Source organism: Hipposideros armiger, unplaced genomic scaffold, assembly GCF_001890085.2.
Source record: "Hipposideros armiger isolate ML-2016 unplaced genomic scaffold, ASM189008v1 scaffold_163, whole genome shotgun sequence".
In the NCBI taxonomy this organism is placed as follows: domain Eukaryota; kingdom Metazoa; phylum Chordata; class Mammalia; order Chiroptera; family Hipposideridae; genus Hipposideros; species Hipposideros armiger.
This window is the reverse complement of record NW_017731513.1, coordinates 956270-977698: the sequence shown is the minus strand read 5'-3', so window position 1 is coordinate 977698 and position 21429 is coordinate 956270. Positions and strand designations below refer to the sequence as shown.

At 44.6% G+C, this 21429-nt stretch overlaps 1 long non-coding RNA gene across 1 annotated transcript in view; it reads right to left on the bottom strand.

The window, feature by feature from the left end:
- Positions 1-11447, bottom strand: part of LOC109387586 (uncharacterized) — a 21058-nt gene extending 9611 nt beyond the window's left edge. Inside the window, exon 1 of the long non-coding RNA XR_002125030.1 lies at positions 11199-11447. This is a non-coding gene — a long non-coding RNA (uncharacterized LOC109387586). The remainder of the gene's footprint in view (positions 1-11198) is intronic.
- Positions 11448-21429: the final 9982 nt, after the last annotated feature.

Sequence of the window (21429 nt, the reverse complement as noted above, 5' to 3'; positions counted from 1 at the left end):
GGGGTGGGGGGTGGGGCTGAACTGTGACTGTCCTTCAGAGACACGTGCAGCAGCTCAGGCTATTGCTACCAAACAGTATGTCCGAAGTAGAGTAAGTTTACATCTTACTCTTTCTCTCTTTTGTCTTAATGTCAATTTTTATGCTTTTTTTTTTCCTTTCAATTTACCTGTTTGTGGAACAGGTAAATGGATTTCTCAAGTCAGTTAATACACATCTGTCTCCTGGAGATCCGGGCCTAACTGTTCTGGCTGGAGGGCACAGTGAGAGACTCCAGGGGGACAACTGTGTGATGCCCACTTCCTCCCGGACGCAAGCCGAGATGGGAGCAGATTACCTTCTGAATTAGATGATGGGGGTTGTTAGGTCTGGAAGGACCTTGGAGATGATATAACTCCACTCCGTCTTTCCACAGATGCACTAGAGTCCTGTGACTACAAATGATTTGTCCAGACTTACACAGCGTGTTGGCGGAAGAGCAGGGGCTGGACAATTCACCCGCGTTTCTGTCGTGAAGCCCACATGTTTTGTCTTAGCCAAGGACATTCTCTCCCTTTAACAATATTCTTTCTATCAGCAAATTGAACAGAGGTCCTGTGTTTGTGGCACTGACCGATAAAGCCCCGGTAACGCTAGCTGAAGCATGATGAGAAGATGATAAAACTTCCTACCTAATGACAGGAAGTACCTTAGAAAAAACCATCAATTTTAAAAGAGCGTTTAAGGTGAAAGCTTGCTATCTGGAAGGCTGTCCTGTGGTATAAGCCTGTACTCCCCAAACCCCCGGGTTGAGCAGGTCCTGTTTGGTGATAAGAGAGGGACTGGGCGGGCAGATAATCTGACCCTCGAGGCCCTGGACAATGTCAAGCCTTTAAGCTGAAATTCTTACAATACAATATTGCCTTGTTTTAAAATGGATGCCCTCCGTCCTTCCTAAAATTAATTTTTAGGAAGAAATCACACCCAGACATTACAACATAAAGTCAGCTTGAGGTGCAAGGCTTAAAAGCTTTTTATTTTCATTGATTCCAGTTTCACAGCAATTACCTGGGGGGGTTGTTTTTTTTTTAACTATTTCCTTAGCTGTTTCAGATAAGTCAAATGGCCTTTTAAATGGAAGGCCATAAACTGGCAGTTCATGAGTCAAACCTGACTTACAGATTGTTTGCCTTTGTTTTTCCCACATAGTTTCTTTTATAACTTTAAAATTTTGAAAAATAATGTTTTATTTAGAAAACTTGAACAAAGAACATCTATATGTGCTTTACTTAGACTCACCAGTTTTTACACATTTTGCCACATTTGCTTTATCCTTCTCTCCTTCTCTCTTTCTCTCTCCACACACACATACAGTTATTCAGTGTTTGTTCTCATACGTTTTTATAAAACTATTTGGCAGTAGATTGCATATATCATTTCCGTTCACTCCTTAATACCTCAGTGTGCTAAGAACAATGATAACTCCAGTACAAGGATAATGTCCATAACTGCAGTACAACAATCAAATCTTAAAAATCTAACATGGGTGCACTTCTCTTACCTACTTTCCATATTCCTCTCTCATCCCCTTGTTCCATAATGTTCCCTAAAGCAGTTTTCCCCAGTACGAGTCCAGTGCAGCCAGCCATTTTGTATTTAGGCGTGTCTGTTTAGTTTCCTCAATCTGGAATCCTCCCTTATTCCTCAGCCTTTCTGTGGTTTTGTGTGTGTGTTTGTTTGTTTGTTACGATACCCACAGCATATTTGAAGAATTCAGGCCAGTTGCTTTATTGAGTAGGCTGTTCAGTTTGGGTTTTTGAAACCGTTTCCTTGTGATTATATTTAGGTTACGTAGTTTTGACTGGAATACTGTAAAACAGGTGTTGGGTAACCACTGAAAAAATACTGCAAATTATTTTATAAATGACTCCTGTATAAATAGTTTGGGTATGAGAAGAAATGATCTGTCATGCAAATCTCATCACAATATAGGTATTTTACAATTTTATTTTTATATGCCTGTGTTGTTATTTTTTTTAAATAAGCACACTGAACTCATATTAATTCATTTTCATCGAAGGCATACATTTGCCCACCTGGAACTGCCCACATGTTAAGTAATGGGTCTTTACTTGTAATTTGAGAAGACTCTCTCAGCTGGTGCAATAACAGTTACACAATGCACATGCATTACAAAAAAACTATGCTAAAAACAAAACAAAACAAAAAAAGAATATACAAAAAAACTATGCTAGGGCTGGCCTAGTGGCGCGATGGTTAAGAGCTGGCTTGGGATGCCAGAGGGCCCTGGTTCGGATCCCACATATGAGGGCCAGTGACACTGCCCTCTACAGCTAAGATGCTGAACAACATCTCAACCTGGAGCTGGGCTGCTGTGAGTCGCAGGTGACGGCGTAGGCTGCAGCCCCTGTGGCAGTGGGTTGCCATGGGCTACCGTATGTAGCCAGCAGCCAGCATGAGCAGCCCTCAAGCCGCGGTGAGCGGCCGTCCAGAAGCCAGCGACTGATCTGCCTCGCCCGGGAAGAGCGCAATGATGGTGCCAACTTGGGCCAGTGAAGCAACGTCCTCCACAACTAGACTGAAGAACAAAAGGACAGCAACTTGTCTGTTCCCCTTCCCCCAATTCCCCAGCACAGTTCCCATCCCTGCAAATCCCCAATTTTAAAAAAATAATAATAATCATTAAAAAAAAAACTATGCTAATAAACTTCACATAAAATGTCTTCATGCTGCTTGGCATTTATAAATCCAGTGGGCTTTGAGAAAGAAGACTCCATCAGAGTTTCCCACCTGTCCCACTTTTAAGTCATTTAAAAAGTGAGCAGAAGTCAGTCCTTAAATACAAAAGGCAAATATAATAAATAATCCTTGATTACATCATTAATAAGGAAGGACCTAGTTATCACAGGCAGTTCGTCCAGAAGACCTAAGCTCATTTAGGATAAAAAATTTGCTCTTTTACAATTTCCTACCCTAATTTCTGCTATAACTTCATTTCATCATTAAAAAACATTTTTTTCCTTCCTAATATGATAATCATCTCCTTGACAGGCCAGACAGAGAAAATGCTGGAACATTTGTCCTTTGTCAGTTATTAACATGGTGCCATTCCCTGTAATCATCAGACCTGACCTGCGGTTTATCTTCCTGGGGCTGCACTTACCTCAGAAAAAGTTATTTTTGTTTGTTCTTCGTGTTTTTACAAGTCTTGGTTCATTTCTAACCTTTGTCATACTGTTCTCACGGTAGGCCTGTTTCATACTTTGTATCATAATTATGCATCATGATGTAATCTGACATCTATTGAGCATTTTACATATATTATCTTATTTGATACAATCTCATGAGGTGTGTATTATTGACCCGTTTTCTAGATAAAAAATTAAGTACTTTGACAGTCAGGTATCTGGTAAGCAATAGACCTGGACTATAACAAGCAATCTTATTTCAGAGTCTGCATCTCATCCACTGTGACATATTGGTTCTTTCCTTGTGCTTTCTACAGGCTGTTTAAAACCTGGAAAACTCCTTTGTAAGCATATCAATAAGCCCCTTCTTTTAGTCAAAGGTATTAAATGTATGTAGAATAACCTCCCCACCTTTCTGAGTCTTTTTTCCCCCTCAAAGTAGAAGGATGTCTGACCCTTTTTGGACTTACTGATGCATAACTTCCTAAATTTTAGGGTGAGTGTCTGACTGACTAAGATTCTCTTCCTTGGGTGCCCCAAATTTCAAGATCACATTTTACCACAATCCTTGGATGAAACCTATATCAGGAGACTTGTTCTTGAAATTCAGGATTAGAAAAACATATTCTCACAGCTTCCTCCACTTTCAGAAGAAGTTAATCATCAGCAAGAACAGTAAAGATTTCTCAAATATTCTGCTTATAGCCAAAAGATATCTTCAATGATTATATTATAGATTTAAGTAGTGGGCGAAACCACTTGTTACACCTCACGCCATTAGATAAGCTAAGAATTTAAATCTCGATTGGCACACAATCTCTCTGAGCTTGTACCCCTTCCCCAAGGACACACCATGGTTGGTGAAAGAGCATTTCAGCCAAACGCCGTCACCCAGTGAGACCTCACTGCCTGGTCTTAAATTTCTCCCCCAGCTGGGGGCTCATTCTGGCTACCTCTCAGTTTGTCACCACCTTAAAACTCTGAGTTGAGAAATAAAGACCATTAACATTTTGTTGATACTATCCTCACTAATAGAAGCAATACAATGAATGAAGACTCCCATATTTTCCAGGACAAATATTCTTTTCAGCAAATGGCCTCTCAATAATTGCTCTGTGAAGATTTAAACACTATGATTACAGTTCTTCAAATGACCGAAGTCATTACCCAAAACTGTCCTTACCACAGAGTTACGGGGTCATGTGCTTCTCTCGTGCTATTCCAGCATGATTCAACTTTTGTTTGGGAAAAAAATAGACTTTGTGTCAGCCACAAAAAAAAAATCACTGTCTTTTGTGGTAATCTGAAAAACAAAAACTTGCATTCTTTCTGTGAAATCAAGCACATGGAAAAATGTATTAGGAGCATTGTATTTCTGGTAGTATGTTCTAAACATCTATGGATTATGTGCCGCATTTGACATTGTTACATGGATTATCTCATATAATTTAATCTGGACATCACCCCTTCTGGGGTAGACACTCAAATAAACTCAATTTTGAACAGAAAGACATTGATTGGTTCATAGCAATTCCTCTGTGATCCGAAGTCATACAATAAAGTAAGTGGAGCTATTAAAGTAGTTATTGGGAGAGAGAAATCGTGGAAGTCCTAATAGTGGTGGTGAGGTGAGGAGGAAGCCGATTATGTGAGAGGTACGAGGAACTGACGGGACACCTGGGAAGGCCTTGGTGATGTCCCTGGAAAGGCACCCGAGAATCAAAGGAGACTGGAGCCATCACTAAACTTTCCTGAAGCCAGCTTTTACTCATCAAAAGCCATGCTCTTCCTCAAGGCTCCTGGAGATGGATTTCAACTTTGTTTGGGGTTCAAAGGCACCACAGTAGATTTGGCGCTGATATCTCCAGCAAACGTCTTCTCTCCAAATTTCCAACTAGGCGCTAAAGTCATCTGGGGCCTGGGTACCCAAGGCTTTCATTCCTTATCTCCTCCAAAAAGAACCAAATAGAAGAGGTTACCCTATAAAAGAGCATGGAGGTCCCACGGGAAAGCTGGGAGATGGGTGATGGGGAGCAGAAAGTGCAGAGGTGAACGGAGGATCACCAAACTGGATGTCAGTCACCTATGACTTGTCTCGTGTCCTCGGCATGGGCTGTTCCAATGAGGAAACTCTTTGTCTGACAAAGGGGCACCAAACCAATGACCTACAGAGTTTCTTGGGTTTAGTTTTTCTTTAAATCCCAAGCTTCGTGGGGACTAGTTTCTAATAAGTTACCATCCTGTACTGTGTTCCCCCAAATGGGATCACAATACACACACACACACACACACACACACACACACACACACACACACACACTGTCTTTTGTTCTCTGTCGGCGTTGCCAGGCTCCAGTCTGTACACAAGCATTAATCCCCATGTCATTGAACTTTCTGTATCTGGTTACACAAGCTCCAGGCTGCATGTGTACCGGCCAAACAATGGCCAGGAAAGCACAAACGTCCATTCACGACACCGTGTCAGCAGAAGACAGACACTGGTTTGTTGTTTTTCCCTTTTAAATGGGGATGAAACACACTGTAGATTATTCTCATTGTGCTGTCACAAGGGTAGTTGGTGACAATGGCGGCTTATAATTCTGTCCTTCATCCCTGCTGGTAAACATCCATTCAGGCCGGTCAGGGGGGAAGAGGTGGGAAAGATTTTATTGAACGTGGAAGTTTCCCATTCGCACTGGATTTTGGGACCAGTTCCATTTAACACACAAGCATTTCAGAGTTGCCTTTTAATATTTAAAGTTATTATTGAATTTATAAATTAACAATGCAATCAACTCATTAATTAGATTACTACTTATTATGAAAGATGCCTTTTGATAATATTTCTAATATAATAACAATGTCTTTTAATAATATAAAAAGAGATATTTTACATAGAACTTCTAGGCATTAGGTGAAAAGAGGCAGCAGGCCCATTCTGATATGATAGCGAATGGCTTAAATCCCCTTCTGGATCTGTTAGACCCGGCATCTGAGGTCTGGTCACAGCCGAGCGTTTAGTCGTATGAAAGAGAATATCTCAAAGACCTCTTCCACATTCTGTTGTCAAGCCAGAATTTTGCCTGCCTGCCTCAAAAGGCAGCTGACCCGTTACCTGCTCCATTTTATCCCTTTCCTCAAACATAAGTCACTTCTGCAAACTGAATGACAATAAAAAATTTGGTTTTACTAATGCATTTATTTATCTATATAAAATGCTTTCTGAGCACCTACTGTGTGCCAGGTACCATGAGCTAAGGGCTGGGGATAGAGATGATTAGGTCACCCCTTCTAACCTCAAGGACTCAGGATGATTTTGGTAAAACCAGTAATGGGGGTAATCATAGCACGAGCTGATATTTAATGTGTACTTCCCATGTGCCAGGAACTTTTCTAAGAACTTTATATGAAACTCTTTTAATATATAACCACGTCCTTTTGGAGATAGACATTATCATCATTTCCTAGGTGCAGAGAAAATTAAGTGACTTGCCCAAGGTACACAGGACAATAAGAGGTAGAGATAGGCTTCAAGTGCCAGCAATTTGACGGGAGCCCACGCCTCTAATACTAGGCAAAGAGGTGCCGTGGAAACTGCCTAGACGGGTGTCACCGGGCTGATGGTGGAGGCAGGTCAGGGCCGACTCTCATGAAATATTGCTCAGGCTGAGCCTTAAAGACTTGAGGAGGAGTTAGCCAGCCACCGTTGGAACAAGCGGGGAAGACATTGTGGGGATGACTGGCAGGCGACAAGCCACGGCTTGAGAGTGACATTTCAGCGTGGGAAGGGGCACAGACCTGCGGCTGGTGGTGGGCAGGGACTCCGGGAAACTGGTGGGAAGCGGGAGGGAGGTGGTGGCTGGCATAAGGCTGGGGCCGGTCGTAGGGCCCCATCAGGCTGGGCCAGCGGACCTCTTAGGGCTCTTGGGGTTTATGCTACTCCTGATACTCAGCTGCGTTTTGCGGGAGTTTTGTTTCATTGTCTGTTTACACTGTTTTGAGTGACCACTTCTGAGCTGAGTAAACGCCATGTCAGTTTTCTGGGAGCCTGTTCCCGCGTTACACTCTAGGGGGTTTGGTTTCGATGACAGCTCAGATCCCTCCCAGCGCTGGGATTCATTTCTGTCTGTCGCAACCCTTCAGTCTCTTGCTTCTGTGATTAAGTTCTTTCTGAAGCCTCACTTTACCAAGATTTGCATTTCTCTGCCTCAGCTCAATCTAGAAGCCTTGGATTTACCCAGTGAATCCGTGGGTGGTTCATTAGAGCTTAAAGGAGTAATGCTCCCTTTATTCATGTGGATGGAGGAGCCAGATGGACGCGATGTGAAGGAATGACACAGCAGTAGCAGGATTACACGTTCGGTGTACAGGGGGGTAAAACCAAGTTATGTAGCAGTGAGGCCAGCTGCTCATAAAGCGCTATTACTGCAGCGTGTGCTAATCCTTTCTTCTCTCGCTTCCTGATTGCAGTGAACCCTGACCAGGGATGCTGCTTGGTCCAGTCTGACATCTCTGAATTGCCTCACTACCACTCTTGTTCTGCCCAAATTATGGAGCCTTGCATCCCAGTGAGGTCAGCTCTCCCCTCCCGGTCTTTCGTGCGCCTCCGATCTTCCTCTGTTTGGGGACCTGGCTGCAGAATTCACATCTTTGATCTGCCCAGTAGAAAACTCTCTCTTCTGTCTTATGACATTCACTGAGCTTTGCTTCCCACCTCTTGAAGTTTAGCTTAATGTCATTCCTGTTCCTTGGTAAAATTGGAACTAATTTCCAGTTTGCCAGAAGTTTCTTGAAAACTGCTTGTTTGCAGAAACTTCTTTATTTTGGGTATGCTTTGGAAAAGGAACTGACAAAGCACCCAGGCATATACGGGGGTAGATTTTCCTTCTCTTCCTCTCTCTCCTGCTTCCTCTCCCATTCCCTCCCGGTTCTCCCCACCCAGAGAGCCTGTGAAACAGTTTTAAAAAAGAGAAACACAAATATACCGTATTTGCCGGCGTATAAGACGACTGGGCGTATAAGACGACCCCCTAACATTTCCACTCAAAATACAGAGTTTGTTATATACTTGCCGTATAAGACTACCCCCTCTTCCGCACACCTTCCACACACCAAATAAAAGGTAAAACAATATCAGATTTGATTTGGCCCACTGAAGTGCAAACAAGCGTATTGTATTTCGTGTCACCACATAACCGTTTTGGCGATGTTGAGCCACCATGTCTGCTACATGTTTTTCGAGTTCTGGCCAGTGTGGGGTGCCTCTTCTTAATGCACACTTACCCCTTGGCATACTCTTTAATGCTTTCTCATTTGATTTCCAGTCCCGAACCATCTTTTCTGTTACTCCATATTGTCTTGCAGCAGCACAATTATTATTTTCCTTAGCAAAGTTTATAACTTTCAGTTTAAAATTTGCATCATACTTCTTTCTTTTGGCTGGTGCCATGATAGGGATGATAGGGGTTTGACTGGTCGACATTTTCTATGCTGTACTGTACAATGGTGCAGTATTGTGGTTGGCTGTTGGCTGTATACAAAGCCTGATTTGATTGGTCCCTGCTCCCTGTTTGCCCGCCCTGTCACTATAGCAGTCTGGTCCACCCTTGCATCAGCATCTCCCTGGGACCTCACTAGTGCGCAAGTGCGAGCTCTTCAACATTCTAACAGGCACCATGATAGCGCAAAATCACGAATCTTCAATGCATATGTAAAGAAATATACGGTAACCCGAATTTACCACACTCGCAAAATCGCACACAGCCGACCATACACCCAGCAGCGCTGCTGATGCCTGAACGGTATGTGGAATGAAGTGGGCGGGCATCGGGAGGCCACTATGGCATGGGGCAAGCACTATGGGCAGTCTATCTGAAGTGTACCTGGCGTATAAGACGACCCCCCACTTGGAGGCATATTTTTCAGGGCCAAAAAATCATCTTATACGCCGGCAAATACGGTAACATGACTAGATTGGATGACAGTAAAATTTGTGATTGGGGACATCAAGTCAGAGGGGAACTAAGAGAGAAGTCAGGAATGAGGTTAATTTCAAAACAAATGATAAGAACCCTTCTTGTATGTTTGTAAGAGGAAAGACACAAACGGCTCTAGCCCTTTTAGGGCTGGTGATGGAGGGAAGCCAGCGCCCTGCATCCAGGGGACAAACCAGCACCGTCGGGGTGAAGGGCCACCCTTGTCCCCTGAGGACGGAGAGGAATTTGTCCCTGAGTCCTCCTGAAGGAGACCCGCTCTGCACTGCGTTCTCAGCTATAGCCTAACCTGCCACACACAGAAGACCATTCAACGTCTGCACTTTGGGGCTGCTATCCCGACAAAGCCGACTCTGTAAAAGTATTTTAGAGGCTACCATGTGGTCCTGAAGGGCAGCTCTGTGCTGGGCTGGCTAGTCCGGGGATGGACTTAAGAGGCTGGAGAGCAGCAGGGCACTTTCTGTGGGTCATTATTCACAAGAGACATGGGGGAGGAGGAGGAAGGTGTCCAAGGCCAAGTTAACTTGGCTCTGCAAGCTCTCTTTGAAGTCTGAAAATGCACATTAGCGGGGAAAGGCTCTGAGAAGTCCTGCAGGAAAGAAACCTTCCCACCATTGCCTACCCCACTTTCCCCCAAAACATGTTTTAACATAGAACTGGCTCTTATTGTCATTGTGTGGTTGTCGCCCAGTTAGTTCATTACCTGGCCCACCTCACTATGTGTATTTACTCTCTAAGTAGAAATGAATAATTAACAATAAGTTGTATTTCAGGTTCTTTTTTCAGTGTAAAGACCCAGGGAATGAACGAAACATATTTAAAGAAACATTGCGGCAAGCCTTCTGGCTCTATTGTGAGATGTGCAAAATTCTCCCAGGACTATTTTTTCCCCCCAAGCAAACAAACACACAAACAAGCATCAATGAGTGAGCTGTGTATGAGCTGGAATTTCTCCCCAGCATTTTCCGAGCAGCACCTTTACCATAATGGGTTTTTCTCCCTTTCTCAGCCTGTTCTCTGCCCTTTAGTTACACTAACCTGCTATTTTGGGATCACTATTTATCTGAGGTGTAATGCACATTCCAGCCTATCTTCATTTTTAGAACCCACATAACGATTAAATCCCCTTACTGAGAAAATGACTAAGCAGAGAGAAGAAATCCTCATCGACTGCGGTGGACTTCGCTGGTTGGGAGAAATTCTGCACACGGCACATTTTTAAAGGGTTATAAACCGTCAAATGAAACCTCCAGTGAGAGACATATTTCCCTTTTGAAAGTTTGAAGACAACACAAAATGTCACAACCGGACGGGGTCCTGCCTGTCATTTTACAGATGCAGAGACTGAAGGTGAGGGACGGATCAAACATGAGTAAGTGGCAAAAGTGAGAACACAGCCTGGATGGTCTCATTCCTAGACCAGGGGTTTCCCATGATAATGGGACTGATAACTCAGAATCAGCTCTATAGATAAAGCACATGTTTACTCTGTTGACCCAATAGGTTTACAAAAGCATGAAGTCATAGAGTTTATAGGTATTTATTAAGTGCTGACTGTATCAGTAAATAACATGGCAACAACACGCTGAGTCAGGATATCCCAGGATGCGAAGTGATTCTGGTGTTTGGATGAAACTTGCCCCCACTCAGGCCACTTACTAGACTGAGAAAATACACAACACCTATTACCATCACGTTGACCATCCTTGGTCCTCTTATTCCCCAAAGTCCAACCACCACCTCTATGCTGGTGACACTGAGTGACGCGTCTCTGGCCCGGACGTCTGTCCTGAAGTCCAGCATCATAATCTGACTGCCTCTGGGACACCTTCTCTCCTCAGGTCCTCAGGACCTTAAACTTAGCATGGTGAAATTGCGGACCGTCATCTTGAGCCCTTGACCTTGTCCTTACCCTGCATTCCAATCCTAAGAGTGCCCTCACCCACCCTACAGCTTCCCGACCTGGGAATCTGGGCACCTGGATGCCTTCCTGCCCTGCCCTCATGGCCAGTCACTCACCAAGTCCTCGAGTGACGCTTCTTTAGTCTCCCTGAGGTCCGCAGCCTTCTGTCCATCCTCCCCACACAGCGTCAGTTCTAGCTCTCACCATGTCTCTGTACTGCGACCGTCTCCAAGTCAGTTTCCTGCATTCTCTTTTTAGTTCAATGTGGTTCCCACTTGTTTATTTTGCTTTTGGTGTCAAATCCAAAACATCATTGCCATGACTAACGTCAAGGAGCGTGTCGCCTGTGTTTTCTTCTAGGAGTTTTATGGTTTCAGGTCTCACATGTAAGTCTTCAATCCAATTCGAGTTAATTTTGTGTGTGGTGTAAGATACTGGTCTAGTTTCATTCTTTTGCATGTGGCTGTCCAGGTTTCCCAACATACTTTATTGAGGAGACTGTCCTTTCCCCATTGTATGTTCTTGGCTCCTTTGTTGTAAATTAATTGGCCACTATTTTTCTTTTTAAAACTGGGGGTGGGGTTGGGGGCTGTGCAGGCGTGAAGAGCAATGGTCTAAAAGTGATATGGGGACTCGATGATGACACTGTCCCCACTTCTCACTCCTAACTTACGTGAAAAGTAAAAGAAAGAAAGGTAGGTCCCTCTGAGGACAGGCTTCAGGTAAGGTGTAAGGTGGGGTGGGGCTGAGGGAGGTGAGAATGTCAGGCCATGTAATTGTCATCTTCCAGCAAGCATAGCCAAAGTGCTCGGAGGCAAGGAAGTAATAGGGCTTTGGGTTCCAGCAGCCTGGACATGACAGGTTGGTTTAACAAAGGAGCTTTTCATAAGTAATAACTGGTAAAACCAGGAGCGAATGAGAGCTTGATTCCCTCCTGGGGGAGGGTCAGTGTTTGAGCTTGGTGACAATTCCCAGTGGTCTTCTCTTCCGGGGAGTTGCAGTGAGTTTGGCAGGTAAGGCTGGGGAAGCCCTACGGTGGTCCTGAGTGGGCTAGCTGGTGAGTCACATGACCCCAGGGCTGAGGAGAGGAGGGGCATCGCTACGGCTAGGTGTCCGGATGGCAGTGAGCTGCTGGCACCCCTCAACTTTCTCATGAAGAGTGCAGAGTAGACCTCTAGTTGAAAGGGACTGCGGACCGTTCTAAATATCCCCATGTTCCCATGTCTTTTACGTTGTCTGTCCCTTTGTAGTTGTTAATATCAAGAATAAAAGAATGAGTAAGTCATCCATTGATTCTAGAATCTCCCATAGCCAGAGAGCAGAGGGAAACCTATGTCATCTTCTCTGGTTCTCACGGAGCTAATCTGGGCCTTTCAACATGTTTGGCTTCCAAGCATCTCCAGATAAATATTTAAGGCGGCGCTCTTATGTATGCTTTGATCTTTGGTTGAATATCTCTAGCCTAGCTGTCAGTAACTGCTTTGTTCCCGTGGTCACAGCTTTACAAGGTTCATTCTGCCTGATGATCACCATCACTGTATATCCAGCTTTGTTCTATGCATCCATCCATTGCCTTCCATATCAGCCCTGCTGTTTAGAAATGCTTGTTTCTTTCGCAGAGTTTCTTAGGTCATGGATGATAAAACCTGGCCATGACTTCTCTGCCACTTGACTGCCTCTCCATGTAACCTCCAACACCCTCAGTGTCCTGTGAAATTTTTCTTACAGTTTCCTGAGGCAGGACCTGAGAAAAAACAAATGAGCACTGGCCAAAAGTCCAAGGTTCCTTTCGATATTCCTGTAAGCTATTTCCTTCCTCCTGCAAAATGGTCAGTCATAGATGGCTCGCTGTTGTTTAGTACTTATGGGATGTAGAAATCTTGAGAGTATGTCACATTTTTAGCCACGGACCTAACAATTTAAGTTAAGAAACAAAAGGCTGAGGATTTCAGCTTTCCCACTTGCTGCGGCCACAGTCGGCCTATTGTGTTTACCCCTGAGGGTGAAGTGGTTCAGCTCGACCAGCCAGCACCACAAAGATGTCTAAACCCGAACCCCAACTGCTTTTATTTACACAACATTCTCTCCTTGACCTCATCACAGATAGGCCAGAGGGCTGCAGCCCTTATCTGGAAACCACAAGGATTTCTGCCTCGTTTGCTAAGTCACTTTACTGTAAGGTCTTTAAAGAAGCCGGACAGGTTTTTACTTAGAATTTACCTACAGACAGTCAAAGCTGCCTCTTCCTGAGTTTATGGTGCAGTCCTGAGAGGGAAGCCTGGGTAGTTTTCCTCCTATACGATGCCACCCTGATATTATTCCTGTTCCTGACTGGGTTTAGATTTGCTTTATGATAATTTCTGTTTGTTGGTTGGATTCATATATATATATATATATATATATATACATATATATATATATCATATATATATATATACATATATATATGTATATATATATTTTTTCACATATATATATATATACATATATATATTTTTTGTATATTATTATATAAATTATGGTTGTTTGCTGGTCATTAAACCTCAGGTCCCATGTCCTATTGTCTGTTCTAAAAATGAACAACAAATACAGTGAGTGGTGTGCATGCCCCAGAAGGAGAAAGCCTGGACCTTAGAACCGAGATGCCAAGAGCTAATCGTGACCCCCTGTACACCCCATGAATACACCGCACTTCTCCAAAAAGAGTCCTAGAGGGACACACGGGCTTCCTGTAGAGAAACAGACACTGCTCACAGAAATTCAGAGTTAGCTTCCCAGAGCTGTCCGTCCTCAGGACCACTTCCTAAGCCATCCAAGAAAATGTGGTTCAGCACCCGAGACGCCATGTCTCCATTTTATCAAAAACAAAACAAACCATACAAACCCTCTGTTATCCATTTGAGATCCCCACCTTATTTATAATAACTAGCTCGTGATCCATTGTGAATGCTTCCAAAATACCAAGCCCTCTCACAACATCACTGTCGAGGACACTGGTGTATTGAATTTAAAAAAAGAGAAACTGGATGCAAGCGTCTGGGTTCTTCCATGTAGGATGTTGACTTTGTGAAAGTTATTTACTTTTCCGTGTCCAGGTCCCCATCTGTGAACATGGCAGATAATGGTCCTTCAGGTGCGAGCTGAGGTCCTTTCTGTTAGGCCAGCTCCTGCACCTACATCACCATGACTCCTGTTCTCACCTGGGTTGGATTACATGACGTCAGTGCCCTGGCTCCATGAATGACAGATCTTGTATAATTAATGCACCCCAGGCCCTGAACACAAAGGGAAAAAAAGCCTGGAAACGTTTTGATCATTGGCAGCTTCACCAGAGTAAATATTTGGCTTATCAAGGTGCCTGGAACTCCGTGGACACTTATCAAATGGATAAATTTACTGAGCACTGGGACTTCAGGAGAAAACCTATGGCCTGACTCACAGCCTGGCGGAATCTGTGAGTAAATAAGTGAACGATAATACTCACGGGTAAAACAGGCATTTTTATACGTAAAGGGAGGTGATCGACATTGTTTAACTCATGTACTTCATACCTGAAGGAAGGTTACACTTGAGGTTTGATTTCCTGAGGCAGAAATTCTGATTAACAATCTCCTAAGGAAATACATCCAATCCCCTTTCCTAGCCTGACCATTGACGCCAGGCTCCCCTGGAGGATAAAAAGCACTTCCGTCCTTTACTTCATCATCAATCACTTTATCAAGCACTTAGTGGGATGGGCCCTGGGACATTTCCTTGTGAGGGAATCTCCCATGTGTGTTTTGCAACTTTCCCAGATCCAAAGGTGCCTGGGGTCAGATAATAACAGCCAGTGCACCAATCCTGTCTGCAGGAATAGGGTCATCCCACGTGACATCACCCAGAAAGGGCTCTGGGGGCAAAACAGAAAGGGAGTTAGCTGGAAACAGGAGGCCAGGTCAGAGCAGGCTCCTCTGGAGGACTTACCATCACCAAGGGCCAGGACAATTCCCAGCGGTCACTGCTCCATTTGAGTAATGGTAATAATAATAATTTATTAGTGTTTTAGGCTTTATCTTTATCTCACATATAGAAACTGGGGCTCAGAAAGCCAAGTAAGCATTGTTTGGGGGTGACACAACTAGGGTGAGATTTTAGGTTCTCTGAATTCCCAGCCAGGAGCACATTCAAACTTTTGGCCACGCCTTTCTCCTTTGTTTCTGTGTTAAAAAGTCACAAACTTGATTTTAGGATACAGTAGGGGAAAAAAATGTGATCATTTCATTAAGCAAGATTTTGCTCCCACGTGAAGAAATAAACTAGATTTTAACCTGAAGATTGCTTCACTGGTAGACAAGAAACAGTCACCGTTTGGGGCTGAATTATGGCAATGTCCAGAAATGCTTAATCCGAATAGGGTTTCTTGCCTGTAACAGCCAACCTCTTACATATGCACATGGTGAACGTTCTCTTTATCAGAAAACAGGAGAAACTTAGAGAGGTCACGTCCCAGAGTTGCTGTGATATGTATGTGCTCTCCTAACTAAAGTATGATTAAGAATGGAGTCTCACCAAATCTTGTTTGTCTCAGGATTTTTACTGAATTGGCTTGAAGTCGGTGAGATGCCACATAAGCCAGCATCCATCAGTGAATGGTCTCTATGCTGATGACACAACCAGAGTTTAGGCAGGTGACAGCAGGGCAGGCTGATATAGACGTTGCCTGAGCTCTGAGCCTGTGCCACAGGTGGGTGTACCCTTCCGGGGGTGCTCTGAAGACAAAGTAGCAGGCTCTTCCTTTTAATGGGGTGCTTTGAAGCTGGAGAACCCCACGGAGACATCAGCTCCCCTTGTCATCAGCTGTGTGCCTCAGACAGAGTCTTCCTTCCTGGTTCTCACCTCAGTTGCCTGAAGTAATATGGAGATAAGGATACCTACACCGTAGAATTACTGGGAGGATTCAGTGAGATCTTATTCGTGAAGCACTTAGCCTACTGTTTGGCACATGGTTGTCATTCAGTCAATAGAGCTTTCGGAGCTATAGAGAGAAAAGCTGCAGCCCAGAGACCAGTGAATTCTCAGCATCTGCTCTAGAGGGAAAGGAAGATGTGCCAGCATCCCAGTGAAACGTGCTCGCTGAGTCAAAGGAAGGCGCCCTGTACCTGAACCTCAGACGAGGACTCCATCTCAGGCTGAGCGCGGTCCTGCCATGCAAGGCCCTGGCCTTCTCCGCCTTGAGTTACACGTTCCCGACTCGGAGAACCAACCTGTGTTCACAGGACAGCGTGTCCCAGCCTCCGCCCCAGTGGACTTAAATCCGGGGAGCTTCATGCAAACCCACCAAGACGGTCCCCTCAGGATTAGGCAGCCCATGGAGGCTTCTTCAGAAAGGGGAGGCGGTCAGATCAACACGTTTGGCCTAATGACAGAGTGCCCAGGGGGTCCTGAGCACGGCAGCACTTTACAAGGTATCGTTCAATGCTGCTGGCACCCACTGGGTGTGGGAACGCACGGTAGTCTGGCCCATGCTGCTTGGGTTTAAATCTTGGTTGTGTCGCTCCCTGCCTGGCTCACCTTCGACAAGTCAGAGTGTGAATTTTCTGCTGCAGCATCCTGCTTACTGCCTGAACACAGCATCCACTTACTAGCTCACAGTTCAGCGGGTCAGGAGGGTGGGGTGTGACTGGGCCCCTGTCCCCTGGGGCCTCACAGGGCTGGGGTCTCTGTGTCAGGTGGGCTGCGCTCTTCTCTGGAGGCTCTGGGGAAGAATTCACTTCCAAGGTCACTCGCATTTCTGAACCCTGTTTCTTGTGGCCACGTGTGTCTGAGGTCCCATTCCACTGCTGTCAGCCTCTGACCACTGTCTCTCCTTGGCGCCCACCCACCGTCTGTCACACGCCCTCCTCACTCAAAGCCAGCTGTGGCACACTGAGTTCCCACGCTTCCAATCTCCCTGATTTTAAGTCTTAAAATCTGCTTTAAAAGAACTCACTCAATTGGATCAGGCTGACCTGGATCCGTCTGAACCTGGAGGGAAATTGAGTTGGAGCATTAAGGAAAACCCCATTCCCCGCACTTTCTCTGTTAGCATTTGACTGAGTGACCAGGGGATGGGCTCTGGGGGCTCCTCTTCAGCACTGGTGACCCTATTACCTAAGCTCTCTGCACCTCAGCCTTCTCCTCTATGAATTGGGATAATAATGCACTTACAGCCCAGGGTTGTTTTGGGGTGAACTGATGCACATATGTGAAGTGCCTAGAGCAGCCTAGCTCATGGGAGGGGGATTGTGAGGGGTTATTATCATGAGTTCTGACCCTGAAGATGGTGTCTCGTCCACTCCATGGTGGTGCCCCGGGCAAGCCCAGAGCCTGTGGAAGTGCTGTCGGCGACCGGTAGAGACAAGCCTGGCGGAGAGAGCGGGGATGTGGTAACGCCAGGCAGACGGGGAGGTGCCAACAGAAGGGGGCACAGCCAGGAAAAGGAGGGAGGAAGGACAGAGCCCACTGGTGGCTGGCCAGACTTGATCCCGAGCACGCTGGTGACATTGTCCGTGGACGTCCAGAGGTGTCTGAGGGGGCCTTTTCAAGCTCAGCGCTAGCTCGTGTTAAAATCCCTTGAGGGCTTTTCAAAAACACTTAGCCTGTGCCTCACCCTAGACCAATTAAATTAAAATTTCAGGCCCGTGTCTAAATAGACTTAAAAGCTCCCTGAGTATCGTCATGTGCTGGGTGGATTCGAAACTCTAGGAAAGGGAGCTAGGAAATCACCGAACGGCCCCGAAAGAGAGCGGGGAGCTGCCATTCCTCACAGCCCACACTCTCCAGGGCTGAATATGAAACAATCTCTTTTTCTTTTGGGCAGAAAGCACCTGTACACCTGCCGCCAGCCGCCACGCCCGCTGGGCCAGCCAGGTGGTGCGGTGGGGTCCAGCCTCAAGAGAGCCAACAGCAGTGGGGCTGGAGCTGACCCCACTGGGCTTGTCACTGAAGCCTTGATTTTTCCCCTGGGAGTGCCCTGGTCCAGGAGGGAAGAAGGGTTATGTGTGGAAGTTCGGTGTGTTGGCGTTTTTCATCAGCAGATGCACCAGGTGGGTGAAAGAGAAAAGACAGCTGGAAGTGGGCTAAACATGGTTGGTGAGGAGGAAGTCAGCTCCGGATTTCAACTTGGCCCTTGCTCATCCACAGGGAAGGCAAAGTACATGGTGGAGAGTTAATATATTAAAGTGCATAGCGTTTTTTTTTTTGTTTGTTTGTTTTGTTTTGTTTTTTATGTCTCTCTTATAGAAATGCTTTCAAAATTTTTAAAGATCTATTTAGCTTATTTGATAGTACTAAGAATTAAAAAAATTATATATATATTAATTTACATTACACCTTTTCCCAAAAACAATTTAACATATATTACTATTCCATTTATAAATTCCTACATCAATTAAAATTTTTTTTTAATTTTGATAATTTGCACTTTAAAGCATTAATGATCCCATCTTTATTTTTATAGTTTTCCAGCAAAAGTTTTACTCTTAAGCATGCCCTTGAATGATAATAGTTCCATTAAGGTCTCATAAAGTGCTTTTCATGTTGATCTTTAAAGCACTTTCCTGAAAAGTGCATTTCCTAGCAAATTCTACGCCCTACCTGATTTTGGGTCCCTCGGAGGCTGACAAATGGGTGGAAGATGTTGCATGAACCCAGGACCTTGGGCACTTCCAAGTCCCTTCACAGGGAACTCAAGACACAAGGCGATCATTTTTGCTTTAAGCAATCATTGCTTCTTCCCATCTTTAAATTGGTTTTCTCATTGCGCCAGCTGGACGTGCCTTCCTGTCTTAGGGCTCAATGATGATTAAAGCCCAAACCAGTAGACTGATCAAGTGGAAAAAGAGATTATAGGCTGCCGGGTCCTCTCAGCCTGGAACCCAAAGGGAGGGGGAGCTTGACTGGAGGGTGAAAAAAACCTAAGTGATTTCTGAAATGGGAAACAGAACCCAGCACTCCTGCTTTCTGGACAGATGACGGCAAATAGAAAACAAGAGTTTTCATTTCTTCTTTAAGAAGAGTCTTCACTACCTCAGGGCTTATTAAAACAGACTCCAAACTGAGCAGATGGAGATATAATATGTAGGTCATTCCAACAGCTACCTTCTCAAATCCAGAGTGCGTCCTTAGTGTGAAATATGCATGTTTCCTACGTTATATAGAAAAGTAATTGACCAGAATTGTTAAGACATTAACTTTTTCCTACTTGTTTTATAGAATGAACTTTGTTTGGTTAAATGCATTATTCTTTGGCTCTTTTAATAGTATTCACCCAAAAAATCATTTTTCAATGCTTCTAAAGCCAACGTGACATAATAAAGGTGTCATCTGCTCCGTGCTCGACCTCAGAAACAGCCCTGAGATGCTTCCCGTAGTCATGAGTGGGAGCCGGACAGCAGAAGCTGCTATTTACTACGTGCACAGCTGAGCCACCTCTCACCAGCATCGCTAGTTTTTTAATATCACCTCTGGCTTTGTAGCAAATGGGTGATCTGGATTGTTGGATATCTAATTTAGCTTTTTTTTTTTTTTTTCATTTTAAAAATGCAAAATTGCCTGAGAATGTTGAAGTCCCAGCAAGAAAAGGCCGGTGCTATTTCAGGCAGTCTCTGATGACTATCACAGAGCAGGCAGGGAGGAGAGAGAGGTAGACACATCTGGGGTGCTATTTTCAGGCTCCTAGATTCCAGAAAGACTGGGAAGCTGGGAAAAAACCAGAAGTGTGAAAGGAAGTGATTAATAAGTGAAGCGGGCAGAGCTGTAGAATGACTGTTCAAGGACTTAGCCGAGAACTGGGAAGCCTAAGGCAACAAGGAAAGACAGGAAAGAAACACTCGCCTGTATCAGCCCACTGAGGGGACTGCATCTTTTAAGTGAACCAAGGTTAAAATTATGTTAAAAAAAAAAAAACCCAAAAAAAACCAGATACAAAGCACTGGCCACATTGGTTCTGAATCCACCTAGACCATGAGGCCTGGGAGTCTGATATTCTGGGCACAGAGCAGTGGTTCTCAGCCCTACACGTTAGCTTCCCTAGGAGGGCTCTAAAAAATACCCACGCCAGCATTTTTCACATTGAGAAACCTGCAGAGGTCACAAAGACGCTTGTGGGTTACTGAAAACACATTTTCTTATGTAATATTCAAGTCACAGATACTTTCAAAGAGCAGCACGGTATTACAGATTATTGTAAGGGAAATCTTAAAGCTAGTTAAATGTACCAACTTCTTATTTAGTTTGGAGAAGGTAACAGGCCTGAAGCCATTTTATATGATGTCTTTTAACAAAACTCTGGGGACTGCTGTGCCCTGCAGGCCATGCTTCTCAGATGTCATCCTGAGTAAGAACCCTCTAGCGACTTTTATTAAGATGCAAGTTCTGATCTGACCGGTCTGCTTGGGGCTTGAGAATCTGTTTTTTTTAAGAGCTCTGAGCTGAGGCCAGAACTGCTGGGCCAGACACACACGTAGAATGTGCTGCTGCAGTATTTTAAGTGGCCATGTTCCCCATATTCTCAGACCTGGAAAACCTCCAGAAATGATTTCTCCGTGAGATCTGGTACATTCATATCCAGGACGGGAGGGCAGAGTTGGAGGGAGAAAGACTTTTAATGCATCATGAATGACTCAGCATTTACCTTAAAATATACACAGGTCATGGAAAAAGTGTGTCTTAGGTCACCAAATTTCATCGCTACCATTTCTGAAAAGAGTCAATTCATGCACTCCAAAATTATGTCTTGTCTTGAAGTAAAATGTTATACACCATAAATAAGCTATGAGCACAAAAACAGCAGGGATTTCTTTCATGCTTGGAAAATAACTTGCTCATGAGTCTGGCTGTTTTATTTTTGTCTTTTTTGTATTGTTTTCTTTATTTTGTTTTGTTTTGTTTTTTTTGCCGTACATGCAGTGTCCGGTCTTACTTGCTGCTCATATGAGATGGTGTGTGTGTGTGTGTGTGTGTGTGTGTGTGTGTGTGTGTGTGTGTGTGTGTGTGTTGAGAAAGGTAAGATGCCACTGGGAGTGGGAGGGAGAACAGGTGGAAAATGTGCTTGCCGTTAGCATCTTAAGAAACGTTTCTTATCATCCATCATGCCTAAGGACTGAACACTGACACAGAGCAGCATTCTACGTGGGACCAGTGCCGCCATCCACAAGGAACAGTCTGTGTGTCTTGCTCCTGACCCCCAGGGCTGTCTGCACGGGGCCCAAACCAACATTGTCGTCCAAACAATTTTTTGCAAAGCCAGCAGGAAAGCAGACATGGCCACAGGGACGGATGATGACGGGCTCTTCATCTGAAGATAGAATAGTAACCAGCCATGCATAG